This window comes from Myotis myotis, unplaced genomic scaffold (assembly GCF_014108235.1).
Source record: "Myotis myotis isolate mMyoMyo1 unplaced genomic scaffold, mMyoMyo1.p scaffold_m19_p_19, whole genome shotgun sequence".
In the NCBI taxonomy this organism is placed as follows: domain Eukaryota; kingdom Metazoa; phylum Chordata; class Mammalia; order Chiroptera; family Vespertilionidae; genus Myotis; species Myotis myotis.
In genome coordinates, this window is record NW_023416323.1 from 9781156 (window position 1) to 9804789 (window position 23634).

Below are 23634 nucleotides of genomic sequence, written 5' to 3' on the forward strand. Positions count from 1 at the left end.
GTCCATCCATGCTGTTGCAAATGGTAGGAGTTCCTTCTTTTTTACAGTAGTGTAGTATTCCATTGTGTAGATTTACCACAGTTTTTTAATCCCCTTATCTGCTGATGGGCACTTAGGCTATTTCCAAATCTTAGCTATTGTAAATTGTGCTGCTTTGAACATAGGGTGCATATATCCTTTCCGATTGGTGTTTCTAGTTTCTTGGGCTATATTCCTAGAAGTGGGATCACTGGGTCAAATGGGAGTTCCATTTTTAGTTTTAGAATCTTTTGTTTCTTAATAACCAGCTAAAAATCAAAGGCAACTTTAGGTTGGCAAAATTTCATTATTCAAAAATTAAAAGTAGCTACTACTGTTCAGCTGGGTCAAAAGGTAAAAAGCCAGCACTTTCTAAGATGGTCATGTCTTTGCTGCAGCCAAACCCAGTTGATCCTATTATCTGAGAATACATGTGTTTATGCACAGGAATGTGTTCATATGTGTTGGGACTTTTCTCTTTTTGGCTTCTTGGGGATCCTTTCTGAAAGGTTAAAGTCGGTGGTGCCACAGGCAGACTAAAAAGCCATCTCATATGGTGATTAAAGAAAAATTGAATTTATTTAAGGAAAAGGGGATGGGAGATGGGAATATCCAAAGGGAAGGGTTATACAGCACTGAGCCAAAGGTTATTGGATCCATGGTGCAGCAAAAATATACTTAGGACAGTGAAACAAGGAAGGGCACAGAAGAAGCAACGGGAAAGCCTGGGCTAGACTGCTTTGGACGAGCTGCCACTGCCCATTGCTCCCCTAGATGCAAGTATCATGGGGTATCTTAGAAATTAGGGGCTACATGCCTGTGGGGGAATGGCACAGGCATGCTCCTTGAAGGGAGAGAGGCACTGGGTCCTTTGTCCTGAGCTTATATATCTCTTTCTTGCAGGAGGAAATCTTAGGGGAAGTCTCAGGGGCGGGTCTTAGAATACTCATCAGCTCTACAGGTGTGCTCTTTCAGGATCCTTGTCTCCACTGATTGGTCGGTGCCAGGCAGGGGGGTCATTAGTCAATGTAGCTGGTCCTGAGGCAGCCATGGCGTCACTTGTCTGGTTTTGCTGCTTTTCTGGGCCTGGTGCTAAAATACAATTGAGGCCTTGATGTTATCTTTAGGGAGGAAAAGGTCAGGGAGTCTACACTGCCTGACCAGCGATATGAAAGATCAGGGGTCCAAACCGCATGACCAATGATATTCTAGGGGAGGACAGCTTACCCTGAGGGCGAGATTCTTGTTTTCCCAGTTTTGCCCCTTGCTGGGCATCTGGAGTGTTCTGCCCTCGTGAGTTTCTGTACCTGGCCTATCGTCCTTGCTCTGCTCATGTCTGTCTAACACTTTCAGTGTAGTAATAGGTTCTGATAGTAAAAAAGACCATGCTTTTAAATTTTTGGAGAGTGATCAGAAATGAAGTTCCCAACTGTCTGGACCAACCTTAACTCAGACTTCAGAGAAGACTTGCTTGATTTAATATTCCTGAGCATTCATTGTTCATAATTTCTAGGGCCATGACTTGGTTCTAGGACTGTTAATGTAAAAAACATTCCAACCTGTAAAGAATTTTTGTGAGTTTATTTGACAATTAAACTGTCAATAATTGCCAGGAAACACAATCTCAATGGATTGAGATAATGTTCCAAAGAATGGTGGTGTGCCATCTATTTTTATAAATTACCAACAAAGGAGGAGACGTAAGTTGGTTACATAAAATTTATTGGTAATAGATTAGGGAGGTGGGAGAAAGCAAAGCAGGAAACTTCTGGGATTGGATAAAAAGTAAAATGATAGACACATGCTTCTTTTACATAGGTGGGTACAGGATAGTAAACAGTCAACAATTAACAAGATAACAATAACAATGAGGGAATCTTTGGTCTCCACCCTGGTGCCCTGGTACATTGGTTGTACTCTGAAGGGTCCGGAAAAAGGGAAATTACAAGTTATCCCAACATTCCAAAGGTATGTTATCGTAGATGCAAAAAAAAAAAAAAAAAATAGGCTCAGTTAAGATCAAAGTTGACCCTTGTCAGGGAATTTACCAGCCTAGGACCTTACTACCCAACATACAGACCATCCTTTGTGGTTGCTTTAGGTCTCTTAGTTTGCAAGGCCATCACGTAGGCCTTCCCTGAGCTTGACAGGTTAACATGCGGCCCCTTTTCCTCTATAGAACTCATCTCTTCATAGCAGAGGGAGCATTCAGCCATCTTCAAATAAATACCAACATTATCTCATTATGTGTGTGTGTAGGATGAAGGGGTCACAAACAAGGTCTTAAGGACTGACATTAATAAAAATCACTTTGGTCCTCAGATATGAATGCAACAACTGTTTATATTTTTGTGTTTTTCCTAATATTTGTCCACAGGCAGACATATTTTTATATGGTTTTAGTCTTCACCATATATGTGCACTTTTAAACTAATAACCTGTGTGGGAAGCACGCCAGGTCCTTGGATAGTCAAGGCCAATAGGAGCACAGAGGCTTTATTATCAATACACCAGAATGGCCAAAGGCCGCTCTGAGCATGAGCCTAATCAGGATGTCCAAGGACTCTGAGTCTAGGAACCGTAATCAGGCCAAAATACCATGAGTGGGTGCAATGACACATGGTACACTCTGCCTTCTGTAACACAAATGATTGATGTCACTGTTGGTAACCAGCCTTCTTTGTCTCTAGAGTAATAGACAGATTACTGACCAAGAGTGTGTGAAGAAGTCTGCTAGAGAGAGAGCAGCTGGGCAGGAGACAGGAGAAGCTGCTGATCCAGAAAGCTCAAGTACTATTACGATGTAAGACGGTGAGCTTAGAGGCAGCATGCGGCTGTTCAGATACTAAATGTGGGTACAGAGATTAATGCTACTATGTGAGAAAGATATGTATTCACCAGCTGGTGTCTGGCTGTTTGCCTGTATGGACTTTGATGTAAGGACTGTTCTTGTCTAATGGCTATGTGGCCACTGGCCTCTGCAATAAAGACACATTCTTATATACCCACAACCTCTCATGGCTTCTCCATCTGCTCCATTGCCAGAATTGACCTGTGTCTCTCACACTTGGTAAAGGAGGAACTTGGACTAAGTTCCCAACAGTTAGTACAGTGGGCAGGGTTCGAGGAGGAACCTGCCCTGGCGTAGTCAAATGGGAGAATTTAGAAGAATACATGGACTCAAAGCCAGTAAGAACAGCAGAGCCGTGCAGTGCATGTGCTGGCTCTGACAACCTGTTTTTAAAATAAGTAATAAAAGTTAAAATTTCTCATTAGGTATGTACTTATTGTAAAACATTTAAAAAATATAGAAAGGGCTTCTTTTCTGAGGAAACCAAATGGCAGATGATGCCCAGGCTGCGGAAGGGCCTGGAGGCCCCAGGGGCTCTGGAATAGGAGGCCATGGTGACTTCTGTGGAGGATTTGGCAGTGGCATCTGGGGCTGAGGTTGCGGCTGGGGTCAGGGCAGGGGCAAAGGCCGTGGAGCTCGTGGAGGCAAGGCCAAGGACAAGGAGTAGATCCCTGTCACCAAGCTGGGCCACCTGGTCAAGGACATGAAGATCAAGACCCTAGAGGAGATCTATCTATTCTCCTTGCCCATCAAGGAATCAGAGATCACTGACTTTTTCTTGGGGCATCCATCAGGGTGAGGTCTTGAAGATTATGCCCGTACAAAAGCAGACGCATACTGGCCAGAGGACCTGGTTCAAGGCATTTGTCACCATTGGGGACTGCAATGGACATGTTGATCTGGGTGTTAAGTGCTCAAAGGAAATAGCCACTGCATTCTGTGGAGCCATCATCCCAGCCAACCTCTCTATTGTCCCTGTGGGGCGAGGCGACTGGGGGAACAAGATCAGTAAGCCCCACACAGTTCCTTGCAAGATGACTGGCTCCAGTGGATCTGTACTGGTGTGCCTCATCCCTACTCCCAAGGGGCACTGGCATTGTCTCGGTCCCTGTGCCCAAGAAGCTGCTGCTGATGGCTGGTATTGATGACTACTATACCTCAGCCAGGGGGCTGCACTTGTCACCCTGGGCAACTTAGCCAAGGCCACCTTTTATGCCATCTCTAAGACCTACAGTTATCTCACCCCAGATCTCTGGAAAGAGACCATGTTCACCAAAGCCTGTCAAGAATTCACTGACCCTCTTGTAAAGACCCACATCAGAGTTTCTGTGCAGAGGAATCAGGCTCCAGCTGTGGACACCACATAATTTTATACAAGAAAAATAAAGTGAATTAAGCCTGATATATATATATATAGATAGATAGATAGAGAGAGAGAGAGAGAGAGAGAGAGAGAGAGAGGTATTATATCATTGCTCTAAGACAGTGATGGTGAACCTATGACACGCGTGTCAGAGGTGACATGCGAACTCATTTTTTTGGTTGATTTTTCTTTGTTAAATGGCATTTAAATATATAAAATAAGTATCAAAAATATAAGTCTTTGTTTTACTATGGTTGCAAATATCAAAAAATTCTATATGTGACATGGCACCAGAGTTAAGTTAGGGTTTTTCAAAATGCTGACACGCTGAGCTCAAAAGGTTCGCCATCACTGCTCTAAGACAATGCCTGTTAACATTTTCGTTTGTTTCTTCAAACTTTTATACATGCATTTCTTTTCTTCCTACATAATTTGATTGAATAATATATAATTTTGTTTTCTGCTTTTTTATTTCATATGATTTTATGATCTAATTACTTAAAGTTTTTTGTTTGTTTGTTTTTGTTTGTGTTTTTTTTTTTTACAGAGAGGAAGGAAGAGGGATAGACAGTTAGAAACATCGATCAGCTGCCTTCTGCACACCCCCTACTGGGGATGTGCCTGCAGCCAAGGTACATGCCCTTGACCAGAATCGAACCTGGGACCTTTCAGTCCGCAGGCCGATGCTCTATCCACTGAGCCAAACTGGTTAGGGCTACTGTAAAGTTTTGATAAATATCCTTTAACAGCTTGTAATTTGCCTTAGCATTCTCTTGTTAGAAGACAATACTCCCTATTTCTTGGTATTATAATGCTGCAAATGGGCAAGATAGTTGTAAATTCTGATTTTTTTCTGTGTTCAGAATAATTGCCTTACTATAAATTTCTAAAGATAAAATTGTGTGATCAAAGGAAATGAAAGAATTTAAAGCTCTTGATAATATTATCAAATGGCTTTCCAAAGTATTGTATTGATTTATAGTCTTGGCTATCACTCTAAATTTTTATTATTTTGATGGAAAATGGCCAATGGAGAAAAAAGGGAGACAACTGTAATATTTTTAAAAATAAAGATAAATTTTTTAAAAAATTGCATGTTTTTTACTGAAAAGGTTGTTGAACTTTATCTTGTTTCAGATAAATCATCTGTCCTCGTCCTTTGCTCACTTAATTATGGAATCATTGTGTTTTATTTATTTTTAATTGAATTTGCTGGGGCAACATATATACTATATGTTCTATAATACTTCATCTGTATATTGTATTGTGTGTTGGCCACCCCAAGTCAAGTCTCCTTCTGTCACCATTTATCCCCCCATTACCCTCTTCTACCTACTCCCACCCCACCCATCCCTTTCCCTCTGTTATTCAACATACTGTTGTCTGTCTATGAGTTGTTTTTCTTTGTTGTTGTTTTTTGTTGCTAATCCCTTCATCAATTCAATTTCCGGTCAGGGCACATGCCCAGGTTGGGGGCTCAATCCACAGTGTGGGGCGTGCAAGAAGCAGCCGATCAATGATTTTCTCTCATCATTGAAGTTTCTACCTCTCCCTCCTTCTCCCTTCCTCTCTGAAATTTAAAAAATAAAATAAAATTTTTTTTGAAAAAGAAACCAACAATAAAACAAAAGACAACCAACCGAATAGAGATAATATTTGCAAACAACAGCTTCGACAAAGGGATGATATCCAAAATATATAAATGACTCAAGCAATTCAACACCAACAAAACAATCCAATTATAAAATGGATAGAGGAGCTGAACAGAGGACTGGATTAAAACAGGCTTGATAATTTGGTAGCCTGTGTGGTTAAGTGTTCAATCTCTGCTAAGGCCCAGTAGTAAGCCAAAACCCATTTCTCAAAGGGAGAGTAGTTAACCACAGAGGAAGACAGGGCTTGGCTTCAAAATCCTAAAGGCTTGCACTGTGATTCATCTCTAGGGGGCTGCCAATGGCTCCAGGCAGCATCTCTATCTGCCACTGATACTTCCAGTGATCTGCTGGGCCATGTGGCCCAAGTGGCAAAGCAGCTAACACACAGTCTGGACCTGTTGCAGAGTTGCAGAATCTTCTCTTGTTCTGGGCCCTTCTCAAAACTAGCAGCCTTTCAGGTCACTCAGTAAACACCCAAATGAGGAAAATACCTCCATAATCCAGAAGCCCACTAGGCTTTGTGCCTCTTCTGGGGGTGTTGGTAGAGCCAGATACAACAATGTATCTTTCACCTTAGAAGGAATATCTCAACATACCCCACACCACTGGTTCCCTAGAAATTTCACTGAAGTAGTAGTAATTTTTGAAGATTTGTTGGATTTATTTCCCACTCTCTGACACACAAATGTCTTACCAATAAGTCTGGAGTACTTGCCAAGTAGGCAAGTTGAATGGGGATGTGGTGGGAATCACTACCCCTGCATCTTTCAAGTCCTTAATGGTGGCCTTAATCTCTGCAATCCCTCCAGGAATGTATATTTCTTTTAGTTTACTATTTTTCTAGGTAGAGGCAGTTCTAGTAGCTTCCAATTCTCCTATCCACCATAATGGTCTTCACTCAACAGGTCAGAGAACCACTGTGGGGAATCTAACAGTTGCAGTTACTGAGTATGTCTATTCCAATCACCCATTCCAGAACTGGGGGGAAAACCCACAGGGTGGGTTTAAGGCAACCACTGGGCCCACTGTGGGATAGACCTCAGCTAAAACTGCACTGATTACCAGACCTCCATATGCTCTGTCTCTGACTGGTAGGCCACAGTGACATTTTGGGTCACTTGGAATTAGCATCAGTTCAGAGCCAGTGTCTGGTAATCCCTGGAAGGGCTTATTATTTGCTTTTCTTTAATGTACAGTCATCCTGCTAAAGTCTGTAGGTTCCTTTGGGAAACATGGAGAGGGGGAGGATTAACAGTATACATTTTTGGCAAGGTAGCAGGTTCTTTCATCAAGAGGTTTGTGTCTATATACACTGGGTCAAGTCTGGGAATTGACTGAAGTGCCATGACTCTGTTTTTATTATTCAGGTTAGGCTTTTGTTCACTTGACCTAGAACTCTTACACTCATACAGATCTAGTCAGAATTTGGCAGACTTACCACCTATTTCACTTCCACCAAAGAATACCAACCATACTCCCAGTTACCCTATAACAGAATTTTTTTGGGGGGGTGGGGTGGGAATCTTTCACAGTCATTTGCATTCTTCACCACAATAAGTTGTTTCACCTTTTTAAATCATTATAAATTATTCTTAGATTTTAAAAAATTTCCCTTGAATGTTTAATTTTCAAGTAAAATGGATCCTCCAAGAAGCTTACCCATCATTATCTTTTTAGAGGTAAGTAAAGTGAGGGTTAGCATAGGTTTCACCGCATAATCTCACACACTCATAATATCATATGTTTCTCCTATAACTACTACATTCAGACCACAACACACACTGTCTTCCATCCAAATTTCAACTTGTATAAGTTCTGTTCAAACACACGAAAACCGTGAGAGACTGACCAAATCTCTTCTATAATCGGCCCACTCAATCATACTCAGTTAAAACTCACACACATCAACCTCAAAGTTTCAACATTATAATCACCCACTCTTTCACTGTCATATAATTCTTCCAGACTCTTGGGAGGTACAGTCACAAACCACTTTCACATACTGTGCATATTGCACTCAACGTCCTCTCCCGGTGACAGTCTCAAGTGTAAAACATCTCACTCACGTGACAAGATTCAGACACAGAAACACAACCACTTGTTCTCACAGATACATTCTGTCACATCACACTTAGAAATGTGGTTTCTGGCCTCTCAGCAAAGTTAAAAATCTTTACCATAGATTTGTCCCTTCTGATAGCTAATCTGTACTAGCTTCCACCCTTCTCAGTCAATTCCAGTCTCTGACACACACTTAGACACACAATGTCACCTCTCCCACGAACACATGTACAGCTCAGGACCAGCACTCGCTGGTGCCCCAGGATTCTGTGATTCATCCACCAGGGTCCCTCCTGGTCCCACCATGGTCCCCCCGTCCCAACAAACCAGCTTCCTCCCTTCTTCAGGGAACTCACCTGCGGACATGCGCCACCACCAAATCCTCCTGCTAGTCAGAGGCAGGCCCAGCACAAGCAGCCTCCCACCTGAAGTTACAAGGTCACTAGCCACCGAGGTTGCCAGTAATCAATCACAGGGTCTCAAACCGCCCCTCACTGGTAAGACACACCACCTTCTACCACATGGCAGAGCTCATCATGTGAACCCGCACGGGTGTCCAGCACATCCACTATCTCACACGCACGACACCCTCACAGTTGGTGTCACATACATCCTCTCCATCTCATCAGACTCACCCTGGGACTTGTACACTTGTAGACTCACAGAAAACAAACCTCGCACCCAGAGGCTGGATCCCTCCGCACCAGACAATTCCCTTAAGCCACTGCATGCAGGCGTCCACCCTAAACGGGTGGGGTGAGCCACCGTGTCAGGCCTAAAATCCCACGTCGGAGGACTCTGAGATCCCATATGCAGACCTAAAATCCGGGCCTGAGCCATGGAAACTGGGAGATTGTAGCATCCTCCAGGTCCTATTAAAACTGGGCAGGTGCAGCCGGAAGTCCGGCAGACAACTCCCGGGCTCTTTCCTCTCAGACTACGTTTCCCAGAGGACACAGATGTCCAAGCTACTTCGGGAAGGAAGGTTGGTGGAGTGGTCGGCACGGAGGCAGGTGAGGGCTTCCCGACCTGAGGAGCAGAAGGGCTAGGCATGCGGCCTCCTCTGTAATCCTAAAGAGAGGCTGGACCAGAGCCCTTGCTGAGGATGCTAAAGGTTAGGAATCCTGGAACCCAGGGCCGGGCAAGAGGAGCCTCGGTGGTGCTAGGCCAGTGAGCGGCCCTGGGAGGGTAGAGTGGATGTTGTGTGTGCAGGAAGGAAACCAGAGAGTGTGTCTGCAATGAATGTATTTGGTTGTTTGTTGTGACAGCGACTGGATTCATGATCGTGCCTATGTGACAATGTAATTGTGTGGGTGAGGGGTTGTGTGAATGGAGCTTATGATTGTGGGTGGCTATTTGTAAGCCCGTTTACTTGCATAAAAGCACATTTACACAAACCGTTACACTCAGACTCACACCATCAGGCAGTTAGGGAGACGCTACAGTAGTCACCTATAGATTCATACACACAACACAAAGCCAAAAATCACATAATTTACCCCCAAGTTTATCATCATCACACAACCTTAGAAAAAGCCACATAGGTACTAAAAACAACCACCACCAACCCTCCCAACCCTGAAACAACAACCACCACCATTACCCTTATGTCCACTTAGTCCTCACAAACAATTACCTGAGGCACTCACACATACCACTAAGAATCATAGAAACAGCTATGATGGACCATAGACACAGACAGGTCTACTCTACATTGCACTCAAGGTCACACAGAGTTTGAGTTCCAAGAAAGGCCTGGTGTCTCATAATTCTTCTCTACCTCACTACTTCTGCCGTTCCCCTTAAAAATACCTAGGGAAGGAGGAAAGAATGGCACTGTAACACATCCAAAAATAGTGTCTGAGATGATTAGGTGCTGCTTCTTACCTGAAATGTGCATATTAACTATTATAGATGTCCCCTATTTCCCTCCCCCCATTGCCCACCTCCATCCAGCCCCTGACCCCCTTCCTCCAGTCCCCTGGCCTTCACCACATGGTGGTCTATGTCCATGAGCTATACTATACGTGCTTTGGTTTAATCTCTTCACCTTCTTTTATCCAATCTGTCCCCCAGCTGCACCCCCCCCCCCCCCGATATCTGTCAGTCTGTTTCATGTATCCACGCCTCTGGTTCTGTTTTTGTCAGTTTATTTTGTTCATGAGATTCCACATGTAACTGAGATCATACGGTATTTGTTTTCCTCTGATGACTTATTTTGCTTGGCATAATAATCTCCAGCTCCATCCATATTAACTTTTAAAATTCCCGTGTTATATTACTTTATTTAAAGTAAGAGTTATAATTCTTCAACCATGCTGAACATTTTGTTGCAAATTCTTTTACTCTCCTTATATGCATACATATATGCTTATGTACATAAGTATTTTTCCCCAAAAAGTACACCATGGTACACATGGTGTTGTAATTCCTTATTTAAAGATATTTAGGTCTCTTTGTCTGTACTCAAGGATAAATTTCAGCAGATTTTCCATGACACTTCCAGGTGTGATTCTTTCTCACCAGTACTTCGAACTAAATGCTCAGGTATTTATTTTGCTCTGGAATTTTTTCCTATTTATTTATTCTTTTCCATGTGTTATTTTAGTCTCTATTTTTGACATTTCCATTATACATACATTAAGTCTTTTTGGGTCATTTACTATTTCCTTGATCTTTTCTTAATGTCCATTTCCTTTTCCCTCTTATTCAGTGATAATTTGGTCAGGGTAGGTCTGAGCAGGTCAGTTTGGTTCATATCATTATAACATTGGGACACTGGTCTGCCTCTCTAAATTCCCCCTACTAAAGACCCTGGGCCCAGCTTTCTTTTTTTCTTTTTCTTTTTAAAAATCTTCATTGTTAGGAGTATTACAGATGCCCTCCTTTTCACCCCTATTGCCCCCCTTCCACCTCATTCCTGCCCTGCCCCAGGCCTTCACCACTTTATTGTATGTGTCCATAGGTAATACATATATACATATATAATCTTTGGTTAATCTATTCCTGCCCCACTTCCCCCTTCCCCCTGAGATTCATCAGTCTGTTCCTGTTTCCACGCCTCTGCTTCTATTTTATTTATCAGTTTATTTTGTTCATTAGATTTCTTATTCATTTATTTTGATTTTTAGATTCAGGTTTTGATAGATATGTATTATTGCCATTTTGTATTTTATTGTTTATATTTTTATCATTTTTTCTTCTCCTTCCCCTCCTCCTTCTCCTTCTTCTTCCTCTTCCTCTTCTTAAAAAATACCCTTCAAAATTCCCTGTAATACTGCTTTGGTGGTGATGGATTCCTTTTCGCTTTTTCTTGTCTGTGAAGCTCTTTATCTGACCTTTAGTTCTAAATAATTTAGCTGGGCAATATTGGTTGCTATTCATCACTTTGAATATTTCTTGCCACTCCCTTCTGGCCTGCAAAGTTTCTGTTGAGACATCAGCTGACAGTTGTATGGGAACACCCTTGTAGGTAAGTAACTGCTTTTCTCTTGCTTCTTTTAAAATTGTCTCTCTGTCTTTGACCCTTGGCATTTTACTTATGATGTGTCTTGATGTGGGCCTTTTTGTGTTCCTCTTATTTGTGTCTCTCTGTGCTTTCTGGACTTATAAGTCTATTTCTTTCACCAGGTAGGGGAAGTTTTCTGTCAATATTTCTTCAAATAGGTTTTCAATACCTTGCTCTCTCTCTTCTCCTTCTGGCACCTCCATAATGTGAATGTTGGTATGCCTGAAGTTGTCCCAGAGGCTCCTTACAATATCTTCCTATTTTTGGATTCTTTTTTCTTTTTGCTCTTCTGATTGGGTATTCTTTGCTTCCCCATTTTTCAAATGTTAATTTGATTCTTAGATTCCTCTACTCCACTGTTGAATCCCTGTAAATTAGTCTTTATTTCAGTTAGTGTATGCTTTATTTCTGACTGGTCCTTTTTTATGTTGTTGATGCTCTAATTTCCTTGAAATTCTCACTAAGTCCCTTGAAGCTCTCATTAATTCCCTTGAAGCTCTCATTAAGATCCTTGAGCAACCTTATCACCATGGTTTTAAACTCTGTATCCAGTAGTTTGCTTGCTTCTATTTCTTTCATTTGTGACATATTTCTTGGTTTCCACATTTTGGCTGCTTCCCTGTGTTTGTTTCTATGTATTAGGTAGAGCTGCTATGTCTCCTTGAATTGGTAGAGTGGCCTTGTGTAGTAGGTGTCCTGTAGGGCCTAGTGGTTCAGCCTACCCAGTCACCTGAGCTGGGCTCTCTAGTTGTACCCCTGAGTGGGCTGTGTGCACAGTCTTGTAGTAGTTGAGCATTGATTGCTCTTGGTGTCACTGAGAGGAATTGACCTTCAGGCCAATTGGCTGTGAGGACCAGCTGTGTCTACAATGTAAGAGCTGCTGTGCAGGAGACACCCCTATGGAGCACAACTTGCTTCAGTGGGGCTTTGGTACTCACTGAGAGTGTGCCTTGAGTGTGTCACTTGTGGATATGTAGAGTTGTAATCTGGTATGGTCTGAAGCTGTTCACTGGGTGCAATGGTTCTGGCGCGTCCCGGGATGTGCAATGTCAGCCACTGCCTGGGGCCACCTGACAGGAGCTACAGAGAGATCTGCAGATGGTTGCTACTTGTATTGGGCTTGGAAGTGCCCAGGTGATGCCCAGCTCTGTAGCAAGGCAGACTGATGCTAGTGCTGGGTCTTGGGCCTTTTATTGAAGGTACACTGACTCCAGCTGGTGAAGGTTTGAGAGATTTCAGGAGAGTCTGAAGTCAAAGCCTGAACAGGCCATTCGTATCTAAAAGCTGCTGCAAGGAACTTGGGTGGGGCTGCAAGTTGGATGGGTCGGGGTCTCCAGAAATCACCAGGATGGAGCAAACAGTGTGGGCCATGCTGATGGAAACTCAGAAAAGGCTGCCAGTCAGCCCTGTGATGGGAGAGGTTCCCTGTCTATGAGAAAGCCAACCCTGACTTCCTGGCCTGATGCCAGACCATCCACTTCCTTCCCGTATGTCTCTGGATCCTCTAAAGCTGCCAGCTTGGCGGCACTGGAGCTTAGAAGAAACTGAACCATGTAAGTTCATGCACCATCCCTTTAAGAGGGACACCTGGGACTCCAACAGCCTCTGTGTCATTCAGCCACAATCTGGCTGGTTTTTACAGCCTGAAGTTACAGGGACTTCTCTTGCCAGCTCTGGACCCTAGGCTAGGTGTCTGGTGTGGGGTGTGGATCCCTTGTTCCTCATGGGAGGGAGGCCTCTACAGACACAATATCTCTCCCAATTAAGCCACATGTGGGTGTTGGACCAGCTCATTCCACATCTCCTACCTATCTCAATGTGCTTTATTCTTCTCTAGTTTGAATGATGGTTGATCTGTATTTTAGTTGTAGTTTTGATGTGGTTGTGGGAGGCGGTGAGTACCTAATTTACTTTCACCACCATCTTGGTTCTCCTCCAGTCTTTCTTTTTTTTTTTTTTTAAATTAAATCTTTATTGTTCATATTATTACATTTGTTCCTCTTTTTTACCCCCACAACTCCCCTTCACCCAGTTCCCACCCCACCCTCTGCCCTCACTCTCCACCCACTGTCCTCATCCATAGGTGTACGATTTTTGTCCAGTCTCTTCCCACATCCCTCACACCCTTTTCCCCCCCAAGAATAGTCAGTCCCACTCCAGTTCTATGTCCTTGATTCTATTATAATCACCAGTTCATTCTGTTCATCAGATTATTTATTCCCTTGAATTTTATTTTATTTTATTTTATTTTATTTTTTTAATATATTTTATTGATTTTTTACAGAGAGGAAGGGAGAGAGATAGAGAGCTAGAAACATCGATGAGAGAGAAACATCGATCAGCTGCCTCCTGCACATCCCCCGCCGGGGATATGCCCGCAACCCAGGTACATGCCCTTGACCGGAATCGAACCTGGGACCCCTCAGTCCGCAGGCCAACGCTCTATCCACTGAGCCAAACCGGTTTCGGCTATTCCCTTGAATTTTAGATTCACTTGTTGATAGATGTGTATTTGTTGTTCATAATTTGTATCTTTACCTTTTTATTCTTCTTCCTCTTCTTAAAGGATACCTTTCAGCATTTCATAAAATACTGGTTTGGTGGTGATGAACTCCTTTAGCTTTTTCTTTTCTGTGAAGCTCTTTATCTGACCTTCAATTCTGAATGGTAGCTTTGCTGGATAAAGTAATCTTGGTTGTAGGTTCTTGGTATTCATCACTTTGAATATTTCTTGCCACTCCCTTCTGGCCTGCAAAGTTTCTATTGAGAAATCAGCTGACAGTCATATGGGTACTCCCTTGTAGGTAACTGGCTGTCTTTCTCTTGCTGCTTTTAAGATTCTCTCTTTGTCTTTTGCTCTTGGCATTTTAATGATGATGTGTCTTGGTGTGGTCCTCTTTGGATTCCTTTTGTTTGTGGTTCTCTGCGCTTCCTGGACTTGTAAGTCTATTTCTTTCACCAGGTAGGGGAAGTTTTCTGTCATTATTTCTTCAAATAGGTTCTCAATATCTTGCTCTGTCTCTTCTTCTGGCACCTCTATAATTCGGATGTTGGTACACTTGAAGCTGTCACAGAGGCTCCTTACACTATCTTTGTATTTTTGGATTCTTTTTTCATTTTGCTTTTCTGGTTGGGTGTTTTTTGCTTCTTCGTATTTCAAATCTTTGACTCGATTCTTGCGATCCTCTAGTCTGCTGTTGGGAGTCTGTATAATATTCTTTATTTCAGTCAGTGTATGCTTAATTTCTAGTTGGTCCTTTATCACAACATCAAGGGTCTCACTAGATTTCTTGAGGGTCTCATTAAGTTTATCAGCGGTTTCTAGAAAATTCTTGAAAAACCTTAAAAGTGTGGTTTTGAACTCTATATCCTGTAGTTTGCTTTCCTCCATTTCTGTCATTTGTGTCCTATTCCTTTGTCTCAGCATTTTTTATGCTTCGCTGTGTCGATAGAGTGGCTTTCTGTAGTAGGTTTCCTATAGGGCCCAGTGGCTCAGCCTCCCCAATTACCTGAAGTAGACACTCTTGGTGCACCCCTTTGTGGGCTGTGTGCAAAGTCTTGTTGTAGTTAAGCCCTGATTGTTGTAGGTATCAATTGGGAGGAATTGACCTCCAGGCCAATTGGCTGTGAGAATCAGCTGTGTCTTGGTGGGAGAACTTCTGTGCTGAAGACACCCTTCTGGGGCAAGACTTGCTTCAGTGGGGCTTTGTTGCTCACTGAGTCTGCCCCCTGAGTGTGTCCCTTATGGATCTGAGGAGTTGTAATTGGATGGTCCCACTCTGACCACTGGGTTACACTGGCTCTTGGATCTAGGGAGGTGCTAATCTAGTCTCTGCCTGAGGCTCCCCAGCAGAAGCCAGCTTTAAAGCAATGCAAGTTGTCCTGGGGCCTTGGGGCAGCTGCAGTTTGTTAAGCAATTTTCAGATTACAACGGGCCGGGCCTTTCATATGCAAAAGCCTCAGTGCATGGCTTGGGCGGGGCGGGGTCCCAGGGGTTCAAAAGTTCGGGCAGAGCAAGCAGTATGGCTGCTCTCAGTCCTGTTCTCAGAGGCCCCAGCAATCACTGTGAGCGCCTCCGAGAGAAAGCTGCCCTTGAGTTCCGACCAATGCCAGACAGTCCCGCTTCTCCCATATGAGTCTGGGTCCCCAGAGACTCGCCCGGAACTGGAGCTCAGAGCCTGAGACTCCCTCCCGATTGAAAAAGACAACTGCGCCCTCAGCCGCCAGCCCTCTCCACATGCACCTCCGCACCTTTGTATTTTACTTCCGCACCGCACCTCCTCTGAGTCTCAGTATGTTTTTCTCTTTCCTTCTAGTTGTAGAATTTCCACTCAGCCAGCCTTCCTGTGGTTCTGGATGATGTCCATTCCGTCTTTTAATTGTATTTTTGAAGTGGTTATGCGAGGCAGCAAACTCCGGTGTTTACCTATGCTGCCATCTTCGTTTTCTCTTCCTCCAGGCTATCTTGACTCCATCCTGCTATAGTTGGATTTCCTCCTTGTTTTGAGTAAGGCCACAATTTGTCCAACTTTCCTCTAATCTTTCATGTATGTGTGATTGAGACCAGGGAGTAGGAGACATGAAAGGATAAGAAAAATATTCTGAAGTAGCACTTTGGGAGCTCAGAGTCAAGATTACCTCATGTCTTTGTTTTTCAACCCCTCTCATCCAACATTTTCTTTGGACTCTGAGTTTCTTCTAAAGTGTAACCAAGAAGAGAATAAATATGTTGATTTCTAAAATGGCATGCCCCATGTAAGTTGGTGTTTTCTTGTCCCTGATTGAAGTAACTTTTTTATATAGGTCATATGAATACCTGCATTATTTATCATGATATTGTTACCTAATTGAAATCATATAATAACTAAGAAAGTTATTATATGATTTAAATTATATAATGATGCCAAATGAGTGACTAAGTGATGATACCAAAACTTCAGGTTCTTCCTTTTTTGTTCCTCTCATCTCTAACCAGTGTTTATATACTCATTAGTGAATCATTCTTTATTTCACATATGCTCAGTCTTCTACCAGAAACAAGGGGAGAAGAGAAATAGTATTTTTGAGGGAAATATTAGTGTTTCTCTTGTCAAAACTTTTGTTTGATAAGATGAATTTAAAAAATTTTTATCTTAAATTTTTAACTTTCTTTTTCTTGTTGACACTATTACAGATGTCCCCATTCCTCACCTTTGCCCATCTCTACCCAGTCTCCAATCCTCCCCCCCCCCCCCCCGCCCCTTCCCTCTGGCCAACACTACACTCTTCTCTGTGTCTATGTGTTATGGATATATATTCTTTGGCTACTCTGTTCACCTTCTTTCATCAATCACCTATGCTGGCTCCCCTCTGACAGCTGTCAGTCTGTACCATGTATCCATGCCTCTGGTTCTATTTTGTCAGTTTATTTTGTCCATTAGCTTCCACATATAAGTGAGATCATATGGTATTTGTCTTTCTCTGACTGGTTTATTTCATTTAGAATAATAATCTCCAGATCCATCCATGCTGTTGCAAAAGGTAAGATTTCCTTATTTTTTATAGCCACTTAGTATTCCAGTGTGTAAATGTACCACAGCTTTCTTATCCACTCATCTACAGATGGGCACTTGGGCTATTTCCAGATCTTGGCTATTGTAAAAAATGCTACTATGGACATAGGAGTGCATATATTCTTTTGAATTAATGTTTCTGGATTGTTAGGATATATTCCCAGTAGTGGGATAACTGGGTCAAAAGGCAGTTCCATTTTTAATTTTTTTAAGAAACTCCGTGCTATTTTCTACAGTGGCTGCACCAGTCTGCATTCCTACCAACAGTGCACAAGGGCTCCCTTTTCTCCACATCCTCACCAGCACTTGTTGATTTATTGATGATAGCCAGTTTAACAGGTGTGAGGTGGTATCTCATTGTGGTTTTAAATTGCATCACTCTGATGATTAGTGACATTGAACATTTTTTCATACATCTGTTGGCCATGTTATGTTCTCTTTGGAGAAGTGTCTATTAAGGTCTTTTGTCTATTTTTAAATTGAATTGTTTGTCTCTCTGGTGTTGATTTCTATAAGTTCTTTACATATTCAGGGAATTAATCCTTCATTAGATGTATCACTGACAAATATATTCTTCCATACAGTGGTTTCCCTTTTCATTTTGCTTCATGGTTTCTTTTGCTGTACAAAAGCTTTTTACTTTAATGTAATCCCATTTATTTATTTTTTCCTTTGTTTTTCTTGCCATATGAGATACATTGGCAAAAATATTGCTGTGAGAGATGTTTGAGAAGTTACTGGCAAGTTTTCTTTTAGGATTTTTTACAGTTTTGTGACTTACATTTAAGTCCTCTGTCCATGTTGAGTTTATTTTTTGTGTATGGTGTAAGTTGGTGGTCTAGTTTCATTTTTTGCATGTACCTGTCTAACATTACCAACACTATTTATTGAAGAGACTGTCTTTACTCCATTGTGTGCTCTTTCCATCTTTGTCAAATATTAATTGACCACAAAGGTGTGGGTTTATTTCTGGGCTCTCCATTTTGTTCCATTGATCTAGCTGCCTATTCTTATGCCAGTACTAGGCTGTTTTGATTACAGTGGCCTTATAGTGTAATCTGATATCAAGTATTGTGATACCCCCAAGTTTGTTCTTTTTTAAGACTGCTGAGGCTATCGAGGTCTTTTTTGTTTTTATATAAATTTTTGGAATATTTGTTCTAGATCTGTGAAATATGCCATTGGTATTTTAATAGGAATTGTGTTGAATCTATCCATTGCTTTACATAGTATGAACATTTCAATATGACAGGCACTCATCTAAGTAACTAGAACTAAATCCTAGTAGGGGGGGAAATGAGACACATACAAATCATGTCTTGTGTAACTTAACTTGTAGTGAGAGAGACAAAATAAATATGTAATTATATAGTGCAAGACAACACAAGAAACACTGATACACACACACACACAGCCTGCATAATAAAAGCCTAATATGCAAATTGACCGAACAGCAGAACAAGCAGTGGAACGACTGGTTGCTATGAAGTGCACTGACCACCAGGGGGAGCGCTGCTCAGTCAGAAGCCGGGCTCATGGCTGGTGAGCACATCAGCAGTGGTGGAAGCCTCTCCTGCCTCCACAGCAGCACTAAGGAGCAGCAAGCCGAGCAGTAGGAGCAGTGAGGAGGCAGGCAGTAAGAAGTGAGAGGTCCTGGACTGTGAGAGGGCGAAGGCTGGAATGAGGACCTCCCCCCCGTGCTCGAATTTTGTGCACTGGGCCTCTAGTATATATACCTAATATTTATCCGTATATACATATATGTATATCTTATCTAATAAAGCATGAATATGCAAATTGACTGTCACACCATAATGGTCAAGATGGCTGTGCCCACAGTGGAGATAGGTATTCCCTAACACAAGATGGCTGCACCCACAGCTGAGGCCGAGTTCCTGTAACGAGCCTTAATGAGCAGTCAGCAGGGACCTGAGGCTGGGTGGTGCTGGGCCACCTCAGGCCACGCCCCCCCACCCGGCAGGACTTGATGGAGGACCTCAGGCTGCAACCCCGCCCCAGCGCCAGGCTGGGGGACCTCAGGCTGCACCACCTTCCTTGGCACCGGGCCAGGGGACCTGAGGCTGCACCCTCCACCCGGTGGGGCTTGACAGGGGACCTCAGGCCATGCCCCCTGCCCATCGGGGCTTAACAGGGGACCTCAGGGAGCACCCCCACCCTGATGCTGGGCCTGGGGACCTCAGGCCGTGCCACCCACCCCGGCACCAGGCCGGAGGACCTGAGGCCGCACCCCCCGCCCAGTGGGGCTTGACAGGGGACCTCAGGCCATGCCCCCTGCCCAACAGGGCTTGATGGGGAACCTCAAGGCGTGACCCCTGCCCCGGCCCGGGCCGGGGAACCTCAGGCTGCGCACCCCACCCCGGGTCGGGGGACCTGAGGCTGCACCTCCTGCCTGGCGGGGCTTGACAGGGGACCTCAAGCCATGCCCCATGGCCTGGGCCAGGGGACCTCAAGGCACTCCACCCGGCCTGGGCCGGGGTACCTCAGGCTGTGCCATTCACCCGGTGCTGGGCCAGGTGACCTGAGGCCGCGACCCCCACCCAGTGGGGCTTGATAGGGGTGGGGCCAGCAGGGTCTGGATCTAGTCCAACGGGGGTGGTGCCGGCTGGGTCTGGGTCTCACGCAATTTCAAGGCACATGTGGTGGGTGGGGAATTGACTCTGGTTCCTGTGGCGTGCCCCAGACTCTGACAGGAGGAAGATTTTCATATATATTTTACTAATTTTCTTTCATTTCTGACACTTCTATTATAGAGAAAGGGCAAATAGCAATATTAAAATATTTCCTCTAATTAATTCCCTTTTAATGTGCATGAATTTCGTGCACTGGGTCATTAATACACACACACACACACACACACACACACACACACACACACACACTAGGTGTACCAGTTAATAATGCAGATTTTTTTCATTGGATGGAGTTACACATATGTTGATATATATGCGATTTAATATGTATGCTATTTTGTTGTATTGACAACAAGCTTCAAAACTTCATATGTCAAATTTGCTGAAGGTGTTAATATCATAGATATTTTTACACTTAAAAATGTCAAATTTTGTGCCAAAAAAAGAGCATTTACAGGAAGTTATAATTCATTACTTTATTTTGAAGAAAAGTGCTGCTGAATACTTCAGGAAGCTTATGGTGAATATGCTACATCTCAAGATACTTGTGAGTGCTGGTTTAAACGCTTTAAAAGTGATGATTTCGATGTGAAAGACAAAGAACATCCAGGTCAACCGAAAAAGTTTGAAGACCAACAATTACAAGCATTATTGGATGAAGATGCACGTCAAACTAAAAAACAACTTGCAGAAAGATTGAACGTTGCTCAGCAAACAATTTCTGATTGTTTACAAGCAATGGGAAAGATTTTAAAGGAAGGAAAATGGGTGCCACATCAACTGAATGAAAGACAAATGGAAAACCAAAAAGTCATCAGTAAAATGTTGCTTCAACGGCACGAAAGAAAGTCTTTTTTTGCATCGAATTGTGACTGGCAATGAAAAGTGGACTGATTTTGAGAATCCGAAATGCACAAAATCATGGGTTGATCCAGGTCAACCGTCAACATCGACTGTAAGGCCAAATCGCTTTAGGAAGAAGACAATGCTCTGCGTTTGATGGGATCAGGAAGGTGTGGTGTATTATGAGCTTCTAAAACCAGGTGAAACCATTAATACTGATTGCTACAGACAACAAATAACCAATTGGAACCATGCTTTGATCGTGAAATAACCAGAATGTGCCAGAAGACACGGCAAAGTAATTTTGCTTCATGATGACACACCATCACACACTTCAAAACCAGTTAAAGACACGTTAAAATATCTTGCCTGGGAAGTATTAACCCACCTGCTGTATTCACCAGACCTTGCTCCTTCCGATTACCACTGTTCCGATCAATGGCACACGCACTTTCTGAGCAGCACTTCACAACATACAAAGAAGTGGAAAATTGGGTCTCTGAATGGTTTGCCTCAAAACAAGAAAAGTTCTATTGGGACAGTATCCATAAATTACCTGAGAGATGGGGAAATGTGTAGCTAGCGATGGACATTACTTTGAATAAAGCACTTTTGATGTTTCTCTTGAAATTATCGTGTTTTCTTTGATTACAAAATCCTCATTATTAACCAGTACACCGTGTGTGTGTGTGTGTGTGCTGTGTGTGTGTGTGTTGTGTGTGTGTGTGTATGTATGTATGTATAATTATATGGTAAGCTTAAGACCAATGAGCAAATATGTGCCTTATGAGTAAGTGTATATGAGCTTTAGCTCACCTATTAAAAGAAAAAGGCTTTTAGAATTAGTCACAAATAAAACTCAACTCTATATCTGACATTTAAGTGATTCTGTAATTTAGAAATGTTACTTAAAAGGATGGATAAATTATATCAGGCAAATAGAAACTAAAAAAAGCAGACTAAAATTCAGGCCACATCACACCATTAAACAAGGCAAAGAAGGGGCACTATATAATTCTAAGATTTAAATTTCAAAATGAAGATATAATAGTTATGAATACACATGTATCAAATATTACAGCAACAACTTTCCAAACGTAAATGGAAGGATACTCAGAAGAAGAAATAGATACTTGCGAGCATTAGGAGACATTAATTCACTCAAAGTCAGACCAAATGGACACAATTTAGTGAGAATATAGAAGTCCTAAATCACATACTCCCTGAAATTTCCCTTATTAATGTAGATTAAATTCTGTATGCTAACAATAGTGAATATCCATTATTTTCAAGTGTCATGGACCAGTGGAATTTACTAGCAAAATCAGAAAAATAAAATTACTTTTAGCAGCAGTTGGTAAAATCTGCCTTAATCATTCCTGGATCAAAGAAGAAATATAACCTAAAAATGAAGAATTTCTAATAATTAGCAATAGCATTACATATTGGCACACATAGGACTTAGTTAAAGCATATCTCTAAGGGAAAGGTCATAGCTTTAAATGCTTTGCGCAAAAATTAATGAAAAAAATGTAAAAGGGACTAGAAGGAAATATAGAAGGCCTTTCCAAAGATAAAAATTATATACATTGGAAAACAGGCAAAAATTATAACTAATATGATAAATCAATAGGACAAACCATCAGCTCTCAAATCAGGAAAGAAAAGAGAGATCACACAAAAAAAAATTAAAAGGGGAAAATCAACAGAAACAAAGAAAATTAAAAATAATGTTGGAAAAATACTTTATTTGATTCTTTGCAAATATATTTAATTTATCCACATATATACTATTTTCAATTGCTCTTTACATGAACATGCCTTTATTACACCATAATTTACATAATAAGTCATGAAAGGCAACCCCCTCCTCAATTCACCAGTGAAGTCATCTGTGGAAGAGAGAATAATGAGCCACCCCACCTCCCATTAAAAGATATCTACATGCTAATCCTGGAACCTGTCATATATTACCGTAAGTGGCAAAAGAGATTTTGCAGATATGATTAATAGCTTTGAGATGGGGAGATTATCTTGGATTATCTGAAGAGTCAGGGTCAGAGAGAGATGTAAGTATGGAATACGAATACTTCTATTAGAGAAATCAACATTGCTGAATTTGGAGGAAGGGGACCACCAGCCAAGAAATGTTAACTGGCCTCTATAAACTAGAGCTTCCAGAAAGGTACCTTGATTTAGTCTAGAAAAACCCTTGTTGGACTTCTATAGAACTGTAAGATAATACCTTTGCTGTTTTAAGCTATGATATTTGTGGTGATTTGTTTCAGCAGCAGTAGAAAACTTATATGCCATCTGAGTTTGGAGTTTTCTCCATGGAGAACTCTCAATTTCCTTAATATAGAGCTTTTTTGGAGCGGGCATTTCTTCTTAAATCAATGTAGTAAATTCTGTTTTTCAAGGAATCTATTTATCTCAACTTAGATACCATATCTATTGGAATAAAGTTGTTCATAGTATTCCTTTCTCTCCCCCCCTCCCCCCGCCTTTTATTTTAATTTCTCATCCAAGGATATTTTTTCCATTGATTTTCAGACAGAGTAGAAGGGAGGGAGGTGATTGAGGGGGGGGAGGGGAGGGAGGGAGGGAGGGAGGGGGAGAAAGGGAGGGAGGGGGAGAGAGAGAGAGAGAGAGAGAGAGAGAGAGAGAGAGAGAGAGAGAAACATCAACATGAGAGACACATCAATTGGTTGCTTCCCACATGCACCCCAACCGGGGTGGGGATCAAACCTGCAACCCTTCTGTCTGTGGGCCGACACTCTATCCCCTGAGCCAAACCAGCCAGGGTTCCCTTATTTTTCTTTTAATGACAGATCTATAATGATGCTCCCTTTTGAATTCTTGATATTGATAATTTATGTCTTCTTCTCTTGGTCAATATACTAATATTTTAACAATTTTAACGATCTTTTCAAAGAACCAGCTTTCAGTTCTATTGATTTTCTCTCAGTTCGCCCTTGGTATTTCATTGATTACTGATCTTATTTGTTCTTTCTTTTCTTCTGCATAATTTAGATTTAATATTACCTTCTTTTATTCTAGCTTAAAATTCCTATGGGTTTTACCCATGTGTTATTTAGAAGAGTGTTTTTTAATTTCCAAATTTTTGAGGAC

General features: G+C 42.1%; 1 protein-coding gene and 1 pseudogene across 2 annotated transcripts in view; one reads left to right on the forward strand and one right to left on the reverse strand.

Annotated features, from left to right (window-relative positions):
* Positions 1-23634, reverse strand: part of ZNF260 (zinc finger protein 260) — an 89742-nt gene that overhangs the window by 33312 nt on the left and 32796 nt on the right. The gene's annotated exons all lie outside the window — the stretch shown is intronic.
* On the forward strand, positions 1973-4318 carry LOC118674058 (annotated as a pseudogene).